Here is an 18,934-nt window from a genome sequence, read left to right on the forward strand (position 1 = left end):
GAAATAGTATAAAAGCAATTGTACAGCAGTCATAATCGCCCCCAAATAGGTGCATAGCAGCCACAGTAGATTCAATGAGGCCCTAGCATCTAGGATGACATAAGGGCCCTAAAAAGGCAGCATAAAGCAAGACAATTTGATCATATGGCAAAGGTCATTACATAATACATATATCTGACCATTGTACTATATCATTCACATATAGTCAGTCCCGGTCCATACTGACAGAGTACACACCATAGAAATATAGTTAATAGGTCTAATATTGGCAAGAAAACCAAATACCCCAATATTTCAAATATACCAGATCTATTCATTGACTCAGATTATCAGAACTATACGACACTTGAGAAAAGATACTTCAAATGGTTCCATAGATATGGAAAGTCCCCAAAAAGGGGATACAGGCTCCCAGAAACATGGCACCTACTATCTCAGCTATAGGGGCCTATCAAATTTTTAACCATTGAGTGTATGAGGCACAATGCTCTTATTATAGAACTGCTGTCTTTTACCCTCCGCCATAATTATTTTTTGTTTAACACCAAGTACTTCCACCAGCTCAGGGGTACTGCAATGGGGAGCCCTTGTGCCCCCAGTTATGCAAATTTATTCCTGGGCTGGTGGGAGGAAACGGTGGTTTTTGAGGGGGAGGATGGGGATTTTCATCAATGTATCGGACTATGGGTCCGGTACATTGATGATATCCTTATCCTCTGGACTGGATCGATTTATGATTTTGAGCTTTTTGTTGGGTCTCTTAATAAGAATGCTTTGGGGTTAAGGTTTACCTATACCTGTGATCAGAACTGTATTACCTTCCTTGATCTGACTATATCGAAGGATGAAAATGGTAAAATACAGACTGCTACCTATAGGAAACCGACGGCAACTAATTCCCTGTTAAAATGGGAAAGTCATCATCCCCTTCCCCTTAGGAGAGGGATTCCCAAAGGGCAGTTTCTGCGTATCCGCAGGAACTGCTCTAGGGAATCTGATTTTAGGGTGCAGGCATCGGACATGTTTGGGAGGTTTCTGGATAGAGGATACCCTAGGCAGGTGTTGCAGCAATCCTATGCCTTTGCTAAAAACACTAATAGACATTCTTTGATGAGACCACGAAATAGAAAAGAGGATGAGAACATCTTACGCATTATCGGTACCTACGATCTTCAGGCCGAACGCGTCTTTGGAGTAATCAAAAAACATTGGGGGGTGCTCAGGGCGGACCCTGATCTGGCCAAGTTTATCCCCAAGACTCCGTGTATTACCTATAGGAGAGGTCGGTCTATAGGGGATAAACTTGTACACAGTATGTATCAGGGGCCACGCTCAGGAGGCACCTGGTTAGATAGACAGGTGGTAGGTATGCATCGATGCGGTAACTGCAGTTTCTGCGAATCGATGGAACGCTGCAAGATGGTGAAAAGCTCAGCTAATGGGAAGGTTTTCTATTTACGGGATTTCTTTAACTGCAAGACAACGGGTGTTGTGTATAGGGCCACCTGCACGTGTCCTTTTGACTACGTGGGGAAAACCGTGCGTGAGCTTCGGAGACGTGTGGGAGAGCACCTGTCGGATATACGAAATAAACGTGATACACCGATTGCTCGACACATGAATAGTGTGCACCAAGGTGACACAAAACTTGTGTGTTTTTCAGCATTAGAGCTTGTCAAGCACAGTCCGAGGGGTGGCGATTTCGACAGAGTGTTGTTACAAAGGGAATCGGCTTGGATTTTCAGACTAGGATCACTTACTCCGGGGGGCTCAACGAGCAGCTCTCCTTTAATTGCTTCCTCCCCACATAATGGTTAAAAATTTGATAGGCCCCTATAGCTGAGATAGTAGGTGCCATGTTTCTGGGAGCCTGTATCCCCTTTTTGGGGACTTTCCATATCTATGGAACCATTTGAAGTATCTTGTCTCAAGTGTCGTATAGTTCTGATAATCTGAGTCAATGAATAGATCTGGTATATTTGAAATATTGGGGTATTTGGTTTTCTTGCCAATATTAGACCTATTAACTATATTTCTATGGTGTGTACTCTGTCAGTATGGACCGGGACTGACTATATGTGAATGATATAGTACAATGGTCAGATATATGTATTATGTAATGACCTTTGCCATATGATCAAATTGTCTTGCTTTATGCTGCCTTTTTAGGGCCCTTATGTCATCCTAGATGCTAGGGCCTCATTGAATCTACTGTGGCTGCTATGCACCTATTTGGGGGCGATTATGACTGCTGTACAATTGCTTTTATACTATTTCTAAAGTAATGGCAGATTGAATCTCTTATTGTGGTAACGTCTGTTATCTCCGATCATGTGACCTTATGAGTCATGAGATGGGCGTTACCGTGCAGTATGAGAGCTTCCTTGCTGGGCGGGCACTCACCCCTGATCATATGACCTTATGAGTCATGAGATGGGCGTTACCGGGCAGTGTGAGAGCTTCCCTGCTGGGCGGGCACCTACCTCCGATCATGTGACCGCGTGAGCTCATGGGGAGGAGGGCCCTGCTCGATGCGAGGAGAGGAGGTTTTTCCTCCGTGTCATACTGCCCGGACATGCGCAGTGGTGATATGGGCCGGCGCCTGCGCAGCTGCTGCTGCAGTGACGCTGTGTGGGGGAAGTCAGGGATTCCCCACAGCTGTCTGAATCAGGGGAGGGCTATTTAAGGTGGTGTATTGTATGCAGCTCCATGACGCCTGGAGGACGGGAGCATGTTATCAAGACAGTGTTTACTGCTATGCTTCTGATCTGCTATCTGGCGCCATGGACCTGCATACCTGAAACTATACAATCTGACAAGTGAGTTATTCATTTATTGCTGTTGTCATCTTTTACCTTGTACATGTGCTGTTAAATCTATGTTTGGTGGTCTATGTATGTTTGTCATAAAGCTGATAAGATCGTACCTATTTTCCCAGCCTCCTGATGAACCACGTGTCCTAGCGTGGGGAAACGCGTCGAGTGGAGACGTCTTGATTATTATATAGTTGGCGGTTCACTATACCTGCTTAAGGACTAACTTTCCAAACGTCATATGGATACTCCTGGATGAAAATCCTTGATTGGGACTACAGATAAGCACGCTGTGCCAACATAGTTCTATTAGGAGATACCAAGTTAAGTTTGGTTATTGGAATGTGTCCTGCTGTGAACCAATACCATGGTTATGTATTTTAAATTGTATCAATTTGTCTTTTTTGGTTATTTGTAAACCCTGGTCTTGATATTCAAGATCAGGGGTTGCCACATAATTGGCGTAAGACAATTGAGCTGTATATTTATGTGCACATATTGGTGGTAATTTTCTAACTGAATGAAAATATAATATTTTCACAATTGGGGATTTTTCTATGACTTAAGAAGTGTACAACTGGGGCACAAGTGCTGCCACTGAAGGGGTGTCTGTGTGGCCCAATTTTTGGAAAAAAGGGAGACTCCGCTTGGAGTCACCTTGCGGTGTTTTACATGATTTTAGAAGGGCATGCCATGCCTATATCTGTGTCTCGTCCTCTTTTTCCTCGTAACGCTGTTTTGTTTTCACATGAGAATTTGTCCTTGTCACTTTCCCATATGTTTGTGTTGTGTTGTGAGTTGTTTGCCACCTTTTGGACACCTTTGAGGGTGTTTTCTAGGTGTTTTTATGTGTTTGTGATTGCCTGCCATTGTTTCTTATGCAGTTCGAGTTCGGTTCGTCGAACGTTCGACGAACCGAACTCGAACGGGAGCTCCGTTCAGTGAACCGACCTCGAGCCGAACCGCGACCGATTCGCTCATCTCTAATGGTGGTACCTCCGATGCCTCTCAAGGCCGGCGTCCGGGACCGATGACGTTGGGGTAGCAAGATGGTATCACCTCCACGGGTAGGGAAGAGTTGTAGTCCCGGGGCCCAGGTGAGGGTGAGGAGCAGGGCTGGGGCGCTGTCAGCAGGTTCGACCGGATGACACCAGTGTACTCACACCAAGTCAGTATTGTAAACCAAGGCCGGATGCCGATTGCCTCTGGAGGGGTGGGCTGGTCACGCACACGGGTTGGCAGTGTAGGGGCCCTTCCTCCTGTACTCGCGCTTTTGTGGTGTATGGATTAACCCTGCGTGGAATGGGAGAAATCCACTCTCTTGCAGTTTTGGACGCAGAGGGAGCCGTTGCCTTCAGACGCTGACCCGTGGGACTTCAATGGGTTCTTGGCGGACACCCTGTCCCCCGCGTTGGGCTGCCGGTCTGCTCTATTTGGGCTTCTCTCTTCAGGAACAAAGCCTGGTACCTTGTCCCACTGGTTAATTAACAAGGGGCTTGAAGCTTGCCTCGTCCTAGGGTCCAGGTACCCCGCCCGTGCACGGCCTCTGGACCGGATTCTCTCCGTCGGTACCGACGGGCTGCGACCCTGCCCCGGTCAACTTTGGGTCTCCCGTGATCGAGTCGCCATCTCCTGTGGCCCTACAGAGCCGTCTGCCACCTAGTCGGTCCTCCCGTGGTCCCAGGGCTCCAACCCTGACCACTCTGCACTCCGAATCTCCTCAGCAAAACTCCACTCAACTGAAAAACTTTCTCTGACTGGTTCCCACCCCGTGTCACCTCATTACCCCTAGGTGGGCGTTCCCATCCGCCTGGTCCCGCCCACTGGTGTGTCCTATGTGTCATGGGGGGCGACTAGGATTTGTGGCTAGTGTTCCCGTGTGTGGGGTGTGTGGTATAAATTACCAAGGAGGAGGCGATTCCTGTACCCTTGGTGGGGGGTACAGTCATCTGTGACTACCTGATTTTGCCAGGGCATCACACTCCCCCTTGGTAAAACACAGCCCGTCCGCGGGCTGTCCGGCATCGGTATTTATTTTTTCAGGAACTGATAAAAGGGTTAAAATCAAAATTTAAAACATGTAAAAACATTTCTTCCCTTTATGGGAGGCACAAATCTTAAATGTTACGTAACTGTTGCCATCTACCCCTTTTTCCCCACCCAAAACACCTGTACCTTCCCTTGGTGCCACCGCTAGTCACGTGTCACACGATCCTGGGTTTTGGTGGGTGTCTTTGTTGGTGTCTGGGTCAAAGTTCCGCACCCATTGTCACCCCAAAGGGTCCTATGGACCGGAACCCTTTGGCCTGGAGGGTAGTCACCGGTTTCCGTGGTGACTGGGCTTCGGCCGACTCCACCGCAGGACCTTCCTCCAATCTTCCTCTTCAGCGGGTGCCGCCTTCTTGCGGTGAGTAACAAGAAGGTAGATGGGGGGGTTATTTACATGACCCAAGAAAGTTTTTGGGGTGATGTCGACAGCCCTGACACCATGGTCCATATTTAACAGTTAACGGGGGTAAACATATTTTTCAACACAACTGTAAATAAAGGCAGCCGGCAACCCCTACCTCACTTTTTATCTTCATATAAGAAACGGTGCGAGGCGAGGCAGGGGGTTTTGTTTACTACCACTCACTTTTTTACATCAAGGGCAAACCAACCCCGCTCTCCAGTGTCGGGTGTAGCTGACCATATCGCCTTGCTCCAGATTGCGGTCTGGATGGCCAATGAGTAAATGCGGGGCTACATCCCTCCGGGACACGAATATTTCGGCATCCAGTCCCGGCTCGTAGATGAACCCCCACCCTTTCTGGAGGTCAAAAGGTGAACCTGCCCTCTGTAGGTCGGGCCCCTACCCGGAAAGTGGCTTGGCGCAGGTTGTCCTTTTCTTTATAATTGTGGGCAAACACATTCACCTTCAATTTTTCTCAGGCAGCGATCTCTCTTCGCAGATGTTGTTGCTGCCGCTCCCAGTACGGGGCACGGGTTCCGTGCTCCGCCTCCTGCTCGGGACCCAGGCCCACACGGATGTCCTCGGTGCCGGCTATGACTGAACTCTCTCTCTGCCGTGGGCCCCATTGCTCAGTGACCTACACCTCCTCTCTGCAGGTGCCTGCCGGCTGACCCACAGCCAGGATGTGGTATTTCGGTGCATCCGGCACCGCGGACCAGACAGACTTCCGGTTGGGTTCCGCCTCCGGTGCGGCCGGGCGGACTGCCAGAGATGTCGTCATCTCTGCTGCAGCCGGGCGGACTGCCAGGGATGACATCATCTCTGTTGCGGCCGGGCGGACTGCCGGGGCCGGGGATGTCGTCATCGGGCTTGTGGCCTAGCTCGGGGCCGGATGGGATGTCGTCAGGGTTGCGGACTGGCTCGAGGCCGAGACGGGTGCCGGAACGGTGGTGCAGGTAAGGCCCGAGGTCCCCATTGCTGGGTCCTCTTCTTTAGACAAGACGGGTTCCGCTGCTGTTATTCAGGGTAGCGGGCCGATCGGGGTGCTAGCCGCGGACATGGGTGGCGAGGGAGGTGACGTGGCGGATGGGGGCAGGCCGGACCCCTCAGCCAGGACTGCCTGTTCCTGGGGAACATAGGGGCATGGGTCACTGCTTACCCGCTCCTCCGAGGCCATCTCCATCTCGCGCGCCCGGACAGCTGCAGCCAGGCCCTTCATCTCGGGGGTCTACCGCGTCATGGTGAAATGTGCCTGTGCCTGTATTCTCCGCCACATCTTTTCTGTTTGCGCTTCAATCTAGTCGGTGGACCCAGGAACGGGCCTCTCCACTTGCTGGTTGTCGGACCCCTGAGACATCCTGCCGCTTGCTTGTCCAGGAACGGGATTTGGCAAAGTCCTGTTGTCTCAGCCTTTTATCTTCTCGGTTTACATGCCGCTCCCCCTTGGTTTTCAACAGCAGTCTCGCGAGACCCACTGTCCTTTGCGACTACCGGCTTTGGGAGTCACTGAGTTCCGCCTGCGCTGTTAGGGGGCGGGGCTTCAGCTTTGCGTCTTTTTCGGGGAAGACGATGACGCTGTTGTTGTTTTGGTGCCAAAGATGGCGGGCGAGATGGCGGCAGTTCAAGATTTTGGAGCATTTCATGGATTTCAAGGCAAGGCGCATGGCATCTACTAATGGGATAAGAATCCTGTTCGTGATGCCAGTTTTTGTGTTGTCGCGGAAGTGTGCCACCTCTGCTGCGGCAACCGGGGCTGCACGAGTGACGCTCGGGTCCGGGATCGTGTCTGGGGCTCGAGTGGTGACCGGACCCGGGGCTCGCGCATCCGCCTATCCACGCACACAGTGAAAGAGGGGGTATTTAATTTGGAGATTGTCTGTGACGCCACCCGTGGGTTGCGGTGATGGGATGGTGGCACCGCCATTGCCTCTCGGGGCCGGCGTCCGGGACCGATGAGGTTGGGGCAGCAAGGTGGTATCACCTCCAACGGTAGGGGAGAGGTGTAGTTCCGGTGCCTAGGTGAGGGTGAGGAGCAGGGCTGGGGCGCTGTCGGCAGGTTAGACTGGATGACACCAGTGTACTCACACCAAGTCAGTATTGTAAACCAAGGCCGGATGCCGGTTGTCTCTGGAGGGGTGTGCTGGTCCCGCACACGGGTTGGCAGTGTAGGGGCCCTTCTTCCTGCACTCGTGTTTTTCTGGTGTATGGATTAACCCCGTGTGGAATGGGAGAAATCCACTCCCTTGCAGTTTTGGACGCAGAGGGAGCCGTTGCCCGCAGACGCTAACCCGTAGGACTTCATTGGGTTCTTGGTGGACACGCTGTCCCCCGTGTTGGGCTGCCGGTCTGCTCTATCTGGCCTTCTCTCTTCGGCAAAAAAGGCCTGGTACCTTGTCCTGCTGGTTAATTAACAATGGGCTTGAAGCTTGCTTCGCCCTAGGGTCCAGGTACCCTGCCCGTGCATGGCCTCTGGACCGTATTCCCTCCGAGGGTACCGGCGGGCTACGACACTGCCCCGGTCCACTTCGGGTCTCCCGCGATCAAGTCGCCGTCTTGTGTGGCCCTACAGAGCCATCTGCCACCTAGTCGGTCCTCCCATGATCCCAGGGCTCCAACCCTGACCACTCTGCACTCCAACTCTCCTCAGCTCACCTCCACTCCACTCAACTGAAAAACTCTCTCTGGTTCCTGCCCCGTGTCACCTCAAGACCCCTAGGTGGGCGTTACCATACGCCTTGTCCCATCCACTGGTGTGTCCTGTGTGTCATGGGGGGGGCGACTAGGATTTGTGGCTGGTGTTCCCGTGTATGTGGTGTGTGGTGTAAATTCCCAAGCAGGAGGCGATTCCTGTACCCTTGGTGGGGGGTACAGTCATCTGTGACTACCTGGTTTTGCCAGGGCGTCACAATAACAAAAACCTGGATCCTTGCAAAGGTGGGAGGGCAGGAGTTACAGAGCAGACAGGAAGTCGAGTTCAGTTCCAGTCAGAAACAGAAACAGAGCAGACACCTGAGGAGCGGCTCCCTGAGGGGTTGCCTGCCAGGCACCCCTTGGGGAGGTAGAACAGAACCGTTTGGGATGTAATGTGCCGCCCTCGTGCCAGCAGCTGCCGCTGCTGGGATTCAGACCTTCAGGGGTGGTGGCTCGAGGATCTCCGGACCCGGGGGTCTCGCGGACACGCCGACTAAAATGGGGAATGTAGATGTACGGGCAAGACCGTAATAGGTTTGTGATGCCACCCATGGTGTGTGGTGAGGTGGTACACCACCGCTGCTGTTACAGGGCACCCGGGGGAGATGTTGCGCAGCAAGTTGTTAACCCCTCCGTGGGCAGGGATGGTGGCCCCGTGACCCGGTGGCTCTGGTGCAAGGGAGATGGCGGCCGCATGGGGGGAGTGTTGGTGTACTCACTGTCAGTAGTAAAACACGCAATTCTCTGGTAAACCAAGGTGGTGGTGGCCGGTGCCGCGGCCGATTGTGTTCAGGTTCCCCCACCCGGCTGGTAGTCTCTATCCTTGTCCTGCACCTTTTTAGTAGAAAAGACTTACTTGTATGAAATGTAGGAGTCCGCTCCCGGCTGGATGTGACCTAAGGAGCCGTGCCCGCAGATGCTGGCCCGTGTGATCTATAGGCCTTGGCGGTGACCTCTTATCCCTTATCGGTGGGCTGTTGACTTCTATGAGGGACTTTGGGTGGGACAGGACCTCTAGTCCTGGCCTCAATCGGTTAGTTAACCAGTTCCAGTAGGTTCTGGTTCCTGGCTTCAGGGTCCGAGTACCCCCCTTTGTGCTACGGTTTCCGGGTCGGTTCCCCATGTCGGTGCCGGCGGGCTACAACCCTGGCCCAGTCCATCTCGGTTCCACCGAGCCGTCTTCCCGTCTCCTGTTGACGGAGACCACCATCTGCCTCCTAGCCATGGCACCAGGGCTCCTAACCTGATACCTGTCGGTTTACTTCAGGCCTGACACACAGGCCTGACCTCCAGTGTCCACTACTCAGAACTGATCTGCTCAACTGCCGCTTTTCCCGCCCCAGGCTGTCTAAACCCCTGGGTGGGCATGCACCAACTACCTGGCCACGCCCACTGGTGTGTCTAACTATTCCTAAGGAGGGTGACTAGGGTTTAATGGTTGGATGTGTGTTTCCTAGTGTGGGAAAGGTGTAGTGCGGGGGTCTAACTGTGACTACCTGGTTTTGCCAGGGCATCACAGTAACACCCCACCAACCTCTGCAGGAGTCTCCTGCAGGGGGGAGCCAGCCAGACCGGGGCTAGTGTACCGCCCCGCGGGCTCGGCTGCGACCTCCAATCCGGTCGGATCCGTGCTCGTACTGCGGGTGGTGGCTCAAGCCTCTCACGGACCCAGGGGTCACGTCGCTCTGCAAGGGAGTTGGCGCTACACGCGGGGATTTGGGTGTTTGATTTGGAATGACAGTTTGTGACGCCACCCACGGGTTGTGGTGATTATGGACACCACTGCTGCGGTGAGGGTACGGGGATCCCGGGAGCATTGTAATGACGCAGCTAGGTGTTGACCCCTCTGTGGGTAGGGGGTGTTGGTCCCGGGGCCCGGTGGGCGAGGGCCGGGGTCCAGGGTGAAGTGTTGCGGTGCAGTGCGGTGCGGTGCCTGATGGCACTGGTGTACTCACTCTGACACTAGACACGGGAGTCTCTGGTAAACCAAACGGAGTGATGAACGGGGCCCACAGCTGGCTGCAGCTTCTTCCAGACTAGGTTGGTGGTCTCCACCTTTCTCCTGCACCCCTGTGTAAATGTTTCAACTCCTGTGCCTAGGCACCAGTAGTCCGCTCCCCGACTGGTTTGTGCCGGAGGAGCCCATTTGCCCACAGACGCTGGCCCTTTGGGTCTCTATGCCTTGGCGGTGGCGTTACCCTTTATGGTTGGGCTGTTGTCTTCTAAAGGGACTTGTGTGGGGTAGGTCATTGAGTCCATCCCGCAATCAGTTGATTTGACTCAGCCCTGTCGATTCAGGGTTTTGTACGGGGTCTGAGTACCCTGCCTGGTGCTCCGGTATCCAGTTGGCTCCTCGGTTCGGTTCCGGCAGGCCACTACCCTGTCCCAGTCCCTTACGGTTCCACCGGTCGTATTCCCGGTCTCCTGCAGGCGGCCACCACCGTCTGCCTCCTTGCCAATGGTGACTGGGCTCCGACCCAGCCACTGAGTAGTCTCTTATCAGGGCACAGACACAGGACTGCCCGTGACCTTAACTGCTCTCCACTCGCACTTGAACTCCTCTCCGACTCTGAACTTGACTGTTTTCCCGCCTCCAGGCCTGTAAACTCCTCGGTGGGCGGAGCCAACCACCTGGCTCCACCCCCTGGTGTGGACATCAAACCTGGAGGGTGGTGACAAGGGTTTTAGGTTGGCAGGTGTTACCTAACCGGGAGGGGGGGTGGTGTTGTGTGTGACTACCTGGGACCACCTGGATAGTCCAGGGCGTCACACTAGTAATACAGATGGGACCCAGTAACAGTAATCGTGGGCTTAAAGGAGTACAGTCTCCAGGGAGAGTATGGTGTGAGTACTAATGGGACTGAGCACGGCGAGGTGCAGAACCCTAGGTCAGACAGACGCTCTAATCTCATCTTATAGCTCTGCCCGGTGAGGAGATCTTCACGGTTCCTCACTAACCTGTGAGTCCAGAGCACAGCAGCAAAAGGAGAACCCAGGGAGTCCAATCCAGACAAGGTTCAAGCTGCCTGCATACGAACTAAGAGAGAGAGAGCAGGAGGGGACCCCAAGATGCTTCTGGCCACGTGGACCCACCAAGTACAGAGTAGTGCACAGAGGAGAAAGCCCAGCGATTACCAGACCAGATCGGACCTCTGACCTGCCCGGGATCGATTGGAGTCTCTGACAGCGAGAACCAGCACTTGGGGCGCGATACCAACTTACCAGTGAATAAAAACACCTGGAACCCGCACCCAGTGACTCTGCGAGGATATGCCGCCACCCTGCACTCCGGCGCTCCCGTGGACTGCCTCTCCGTTTTCACCAACCTCCTGGTGTAACCCTGTTTCGCCTGTGGGGAGCGATACCATCCTGGCTGCAATCAACACCCGCCCCGGAGAGACTCTACAGTGGCAGCTAATCCTTGGCTGCGCACCATGGGTGGCATTGCGAAGCATCCCCCATTCTCGTCCAACACCGCCCTGGGTGAGGAAGAGTCGCAGGAAGGGTCTGCGATGGAGGAGACATTCTTCCCAGGGACCCATCGCCCTCCTTCCATCCCCATTTACACTGGACACCTGTTTGTTTTGTTTTTTTCATTTAGCCGACGGGGCCACGGAGCCGGGTCAGGTCAGTCACAGCCTATATAAAGTGAAAGCTGCACACCAAATTCAGAGAAATATGAATAAGCATTACTGCTCTATGATATATAAAGAAATGAAAAACACAATTAGACATATGAAAAATTGAAAACATTTAAAAATGTGGCATTGCATGACTGCTGAGGATTATTTGAAAAAAAGAGATATTTAGCTAATGTATTGATCAATTCATTACTGACTGATAACCAGTTCACGGTATAAGAGATTACTGTGAAGTGGTTATCGGGCAGTAATGAATAAATCAATACATTGGCTAAATATCTCTTTTTTTTTTTTCAAATAATCCTCAACAGTCATGCAATGTCACATTTTTCAATTTTTTCAATTTTTCATATGGCTAATTGTGTTTTTGTGTTTTTCATTTCTTTATGTATCATAGAGCAGTTATGCTTATTCATATTTCTCTGAATTTGGTGTGCTGGTTTCACTTCATATAGATTGTGTATTATTTAGCTAGCACCCTGTTCACATTTGCAATGGTGTTCTAGTAGTCTTTTTGATTGTTAGGCCAGTCACAGCAACCCCAAGAAACCACTGGCCCAGTGACGAGTACCCTAAGGCCCCGTGGGGCGCTACAGAACACTCTGTCTGCAACAAGCTTTCATACATCTATGACCTTTTCATCCCTAATGAACTTTCTTTCCCTCATCATCGCAGAAACCTGGCTCACCCTTTCTGACACAGCCTCTCCAGCTGCACTTTCTTATGGTGGTTTTCATCTTTTCCACATTCCCTACCCCAGCAACAAGCATGGTGGAGGAGTTGGTTTTATTCTGTCAGATAACTGCACTTTCACCCCAATTCCGCTGCCACCCTCCGTTACCCTCCTTTCTTTTGAGGGGCACGCTGTCCGCATCTACTCCCCTTCAACCACCAATTGGCTGTCATTTACCACCACCCCAGGGCCTGCCACCACTTTTTTTGACCACTTCACCACTTGGCTACTTCATTTATTTTCCGCTGACATCCCCACTATCATTATGGGTGACTTCAACATCCCCATTGACACTTTCAATTCAGCTGTCTCTATGCTTCTAACACTTACTTTCTCCTTCTACCTTGCTCAATGGTCCATCACAGCAGCCACAAAGGTGGCCACACACTGGACTTTATCTTCACCTGCCTCTGTTACTTATCTAACATCTCAAACTCACCTCTCCCCCTGTCTAACCACAATCTACTTGTATTCTCTACCCTCTCCTTTCCAACTGCACAATCCCCACCCCACAAATTTAAACAACCTCGCAGAAATCTCAAACATCTTGAATTACACTCTCTCTCTCAAAGTCCCTTCTCCCTCTCACAGACATAAGTTGCCATACTTGATGCAGATGCTGCTGCCTCTTCAAAACACCACAATAGCTGCAGCTCTGGAATCGGTGATCCCCCTCATGCATATCAAAACCCGTACAATCAACAAGCAGCCCTGGCATACCAGCCTGACTAAAGAACTGAGGCGGACCTCCAGGATTGGTGAGCAGAGATGGAAGAAATCCCATTCCTACGAACACTTTATCACAGGCAAACAGTGCCTCACCACTTTCAAGTCCACACTCACTGCTGCAAAACAAACCTACTTCTTGTCCCTCATATCCTCCTCATATCCAATATAGCTTCCTCTCCTGTCATGCTAGCTACAGCACCTCTGCATTCTACACACCTCTCTATTTTTCCTACGCAATTTTAATTGCAAACAGTGCTGACACTTTTAGGGGCATACTAAAATTGTCTGGGATACCTAACTTAGGGTTCCTCTCCTGTCAAGCTAGCTACAGCACCTGTGCATTCTACACACCTGTCCATTTTTGCTATGCAATTTTAATTGCAAACAGTGCTGACACTTTTGGGGGAATGCTAAAATTGTCTGGGATACTAACTTAGGGGTACTTTGCACACTACGACATTGCAGGTGCAATGTCGGTGTGGTCAAATTGAAAGTGACGCACATCCGGCATCGCAGGCGACATCGTAGTGTGTAAAGCCTAGATGATACGATTAACGAACGCTAAAGCGTCGTAATCGTATCATCGGTGTAGCGTCGGCGTAATCCATAATTACGCTGACGCAATAGTCCAATGTTGTTCCTCGCTCCAGCATCAGCACACATCGCTGTGTGTGAAGCCGCAGGAGCGAGGAACATCTCCTACCGGCGTCACCGCGGCTCTCATAGGATATGCGGAAGGGAGAAGGTGGGCGGGATGTTTAGATCCCGCTCATCTCCGCCCCTCCGCTCCTATTGGCCGCCTGCCGTGTGACGTCGCAGTGACGCCGTACGACCCGCTCCCTTAATAAGGAGGCGGGTCGCCGGCCAGAGCGACGTCCCAGGACAGGTGAGTCCATGTGAAGCTGCCGTAGCGATAATGTTCGCTACGGCAGCTATCACAAGGATATCACAGCTGCGACGGGGGCGGAGACTATCGCGCTCAGCATCGCAGCATCGGCTTGCAATGTAAAACGTAAAACTGTCTGGGATACTAACTAAGGGTTCCTCTCCTGTCAAGCTAGCTACAGCACCTGTACATTCTACACACCTGTCAATTTTTGCTATGCAATTTTAATAGCAAACAGTGCTGACACTTTTAGGGGCATACTAAAATTGTCTGGGATAGTCCGTGTTGGTTCTTCATCAAAGTTAGATAATAGTATAATGCTGTAAGCATACCGAAAAACATTGAAGCATACAATGAAAAATGCCACTTGCTAACTTGAAAGTGTGAATAATTAAATGCATACCTGCCATGAATATTAGGAAAAAGGAGATATTTAGCAATCGTATTGATCAATGTAACTGAGCCCCAAAACCTCGTCAAGGTATATCTCTATATTGGGGTCCCTAGCTCTATGACCCTAACTGTGTGTCATCTCATTGCAATTAAAAACTGCTGTGTGTGGAGAGGGGTAACCAAGGATTTTCTTATATAGGAGATGGAAAAAACATGGCTGAAAGGGGTGGAGCTGTGTTCACATTCAGAAAAAAAACTTCATAATACTAACAGGATAACTGAAGTGAGCACTAATATATATTATGAGTGCAAGCCAAAAAAATACATAGTACATAAGGATAAGGCTGCACATCAAAGTTAGATAATAGTATAATGCTATAAGCATACCGAAAAACATTGAAGCATACAATTAAAAATGCCACTTGCTAACTTGCTAACTCCTATTTAGTATTATGAAGTTTTTTACAATCTCTAAGTAGAGGCCAAAAACTCAATAGCTTGACTACTTCGTCCATGAACCGTCACATGAATAACAAGCATAAGTCCCAGTGGGAAGCTCACTGTGCTACAATGCGGCCTAGCGGAGCGGGACAACCACCGTCTGCCCCTTCAAGTGCATCTGCGTGCTCTTCATCCTCTATGATTGTGGGGACAGCATTCCCACATGCTTTGCAATGCAGACCTACCACCTCTTTAACCGCAACAGACAGTGTGATTGGCAGGTGGACAGTTGTTTTGGAAGGGGAAACAGCTGCTGGTGTAGAGCTCTCTTAGACATATAGAGCACCACCTTTGGATGAAGGCAACATTATGTCTCCGCCTGCACTTTCCTCACAGATGAGCAGTTTTCATGGAACACCCTACTCAACGCCATCTCAGCACAGCAGCCAGCCCTCGGTCCCTCAGATGTGGACAAGTAAAAGGCCATTTCCTCCTAGCCATGACAAAGCTAAGAGGTTGACATTCACCCTCTGCAAGCTGTTGGTTACAGAAAGGCTGCCTTTCCGCCTGGTGGACATACAGGATTTTCAAGACCTTATGACCATTGCAGTGCCCCAGTACCAGATGCCCAGTCGCCACTACTTCTCAAAGAAAGGTGTACCTACGCTACACCAGCATGTCGCACACAACATCACCTCTTCCTTGAGAAACTCTGTGTATGACAGGGTGCATTTTACCACCGATACTTGGACCAGTAAGCATGGACAGGGGTGGTACATGTCGCTAACTGGGCACTGGGTAACTATGGTGAGAGATGGAGAAGGGTCTGCTGTACAAGTCTTGCCGTCCCCACAAGTTCTATGTGAATCCTATGCATGCAGAAGTTCCTCCACTGCTTCTGCCTCCTCAACCTTGTCTAGGTCCTCCACCTCCTCCCAAAGCCTGTGTGGTCAGGCCACCCACGTTGTAACTGCGCACACGGAATCCCACACACCTCCTTACTATGCTGGCAGCAGAGCTTAACGGCATCAGGCAGTCTTTACGTTGAAATGTCTGGGAAATAGTCACACAGCTGAGGAGTTGTGGTCGGCTCTGGAGAGCGAGTTTTGTAAATGGTTATCTCCACTCAACCTGCAGCCAGGGAAGGCCGAGTGTGACAATGCTGCAAACCTAGGTGCAGCCCTTCGCCGGGGCAAGGTGACATACGTGCCTTGTTTAGCTCACATGTTGAACCTTGTTGCCCAGCAATTTTTAACCCACTATCCCGGCCTAGATGGGCTTCTGCACAGAGCACGGTCACTATCTGCTCTCTTCCGCTGTTCAAACGGTGCAGCTGGCCGACTTGCATCGCTACAGAAGTCTTTCGGCCTGCCAGTTCACCGCCTGAAATGCGATGTGCGACACGCTGGAATTCGACTCTCCACATGTTGCAGCGACTTTGGCAGCACCGCAGAGCCATGGTGCAATACATTATGATGTATAGCCTGGGCCAACGAGATGCAGAGGTGGGGCAGATCACGCTGATGGCGTGGTCTCAGATCAAGGACCTATGCACCTTCTGCACAGTTTCGACATGGCGACGAAGATGTTTAGCGCTGACAATGCCATTATCAACATGACAATTCGAGTCACTTACATGCTGGAGCACACTCTAAACAGTATTCGGAGTCAGGTGGTGGGACAAGAGGAAGGGGAAGAAGTACAGGAGGATTCATTTGCGGAAGGGATACCAAGATCTACAAGGTCAAGACGTTCAGCATCACCAAGGCGGTAGGCATGGGATGGTGGGGGAGAGGGATTAACAAGGGCGCATGGTAGCAGCCAAATTGTTGAGGAAGGTGCAGGAGCCCAGGAAGAAATGGAGGACGAACTGGCGATGGGCATGGAAGACTCAGTAGATGAGAGAGACCTTGGTGAAATTTCGGTTGTTTGAGGTTGGGGGGAGATGTCAGAGGAAGGAAGCACGGTTATCACCTCACCGACACAAACACAGCAAGGACTTGGTCCGCATGGATGCACAAGACACATGAGCGCCGTCTTGCTGCACTACCTACAACATGACCCTCAGATTGTCCGAATTAGAAGTAATGCTGACTACTGGGTTGCTACACTCTTAGATCCCCGGTACAAGTCAAAATTTGCCGAAATAATTCCAGCCATAGAAAGTGATGCATGTATGCAGGAGTATCAGCAGAAGCTGTTATGCAATCTTACCTCGGCTTTTCCACTAAACACCAGTGGTGCACATAGGGAATCTCACAGTTGTAACTGGCCAACCATGGGTCTGTCGAGTCATCATCAGTCAAACCGTACCAGCAACACCATATGTGGTGATAACAGCAATTTTATGGAATCGTTTCATGGCTTTTTTAGACCATCCTTTTCAAGGCCACAAGAGACAACAAGTCTGACACATAGTCAACGGCTGGAGAGGATGATACAGGAGTATCTCCGAGTGAATATAGATGCCATGACTCTGAAACTGGAGCCTTGCTCATTTTGGGCTTCCAATCTTGAAAAATGGCCTGAGCTCGCCACTTATGCCTTGGAGATCTTGTCGTGTCACGCAGCCAGCGTTCTCTCGGAATGTGTCTTCAGTGATGCTGGGTGTGTGCTGACAGATAACCACATGCGTCTGTCTAGTGACAATGTGGACAGACTAACGTTCATCAAGATGAACAAGTCATGGATCCGCAAGGACTTTTCTACCCCTGTGTCATCCTTGGGAGAGTAAATGCTTGTGGATTTTTGAATGTGCTTGATGCAAATTAACCTGTCAAATTTGCAACTGGGGGACAAGTGATGCCACTTAAGTGATGTCTGTGGCCCAATTTTTGGAAAAAAGGGAGACTCTGCTTGGAGTCCCCTTGCTGTGTTTTATATGATTTTAGAAGGGCATGACATGCCTATATCTGTGTCTCCTCTTTTTACTCATCCAGCTCTTTTGTGCCAGCATGCCTATATGCCCTTGTCACTTTTCCATGTGTTTGTGGTGTCTTGTGAGTTGTTGTCACCTTTTGGACACCTTATAAAGTGTTTTCTATGTGTTTGTATGTGTTTGTCTGCCATTGTTTTCAATGGGGTTCGAATGGGTTCGTCGAACGTTTGCCATTCAACGAACCGGACCCAACTCGAACACTAGGGGGGTGTCTCAACACTAGTGTTGCTGCCATCCAATTTTTAAATGAGGTATTTTTTTCAAATGAAATAGAGAAATTATAACTAAATAGCACGGGATTTGCAATTTATCTGTGTACTGAGTAGTATAGTTTTTTTCACTCAATTTTCATGATGAAATATGTAGTAGTTATATGCTTTTGGTGCTGCATATATCTACGGAGCTTGGTTCATGTCCTGTGTTTATGTATTGATCTTGGTTCTGGTGCTGAATTTGTATATTGAGCTTTTGTTCTTGGATATTCAGTGTCTCTGAAATGTTATGTTGTTAAATAAATAGATTTTTCTGTATTTATATATTAAGCTTAGTTCTTGGTTGAAAATTTGAAAATAAATTAGTGTTAGTATAAAAATCTTCTTAATATTTCACATTAATACAAAGTGCATTTAGAATGTAATTATTTTGTTTATTAAAACAGTTTTTTTTTTCATATTGTTTAACACCACAGACACTTAATCTGAGATCACGTCTTTAACAGACAAGAAACAAGTCTAAACATTCAAATGAAACAAATGTACTATGCCTATAAAATTGTAAAATGAATTGTGGCAACGAGTCTATTAAAACAATGGAATCTTAGGGTATGGCAGTTATTGAGCATTTAAATTACTGTTCTTTAATTATAGACATCAGATTTTATACATGTTACAAAAATACTGTATATTTGAATATTACATAACTATTCTTCTTTTTTTTTTTTTTTTAAATGATCAATATTTGCATCAGCACGTAGTTACTTTTGTAAGATGTTCAGGTTAAATGGCATTCACTTGCTGATTCAATTATCTCCTTTCCTTGTGTGGTTCACATATCCAAAAGAACAGAAGGGCTAAACAAATTGCTCTCCTTGTAATGTAAGATTGTATTATATAGATAAGACTTCTCCTGAGGCATACTGTCCCCTAGTGTCATAATGTCAAACTGTACCATTATTTACATCAAATTTATGGACAGATCATGCAGAGTAGATCCTTTGA

Source organism: Anomaloglossus baeobatrachus, chromosome 11 (genome assembly GCF_048569485.1).
Source record: "Anomaloglossus baeobatrachus isolate aAnoBae1 chromosome 11, aAnoBae1.hap1, whole genome shotgun sequence".
NCBI lineage: Eukaryota > Metazoa > Chordata > Amphibia > Anura > Aromobatidae > Anomaloglossus > Anomaloglossus baeobatrachus.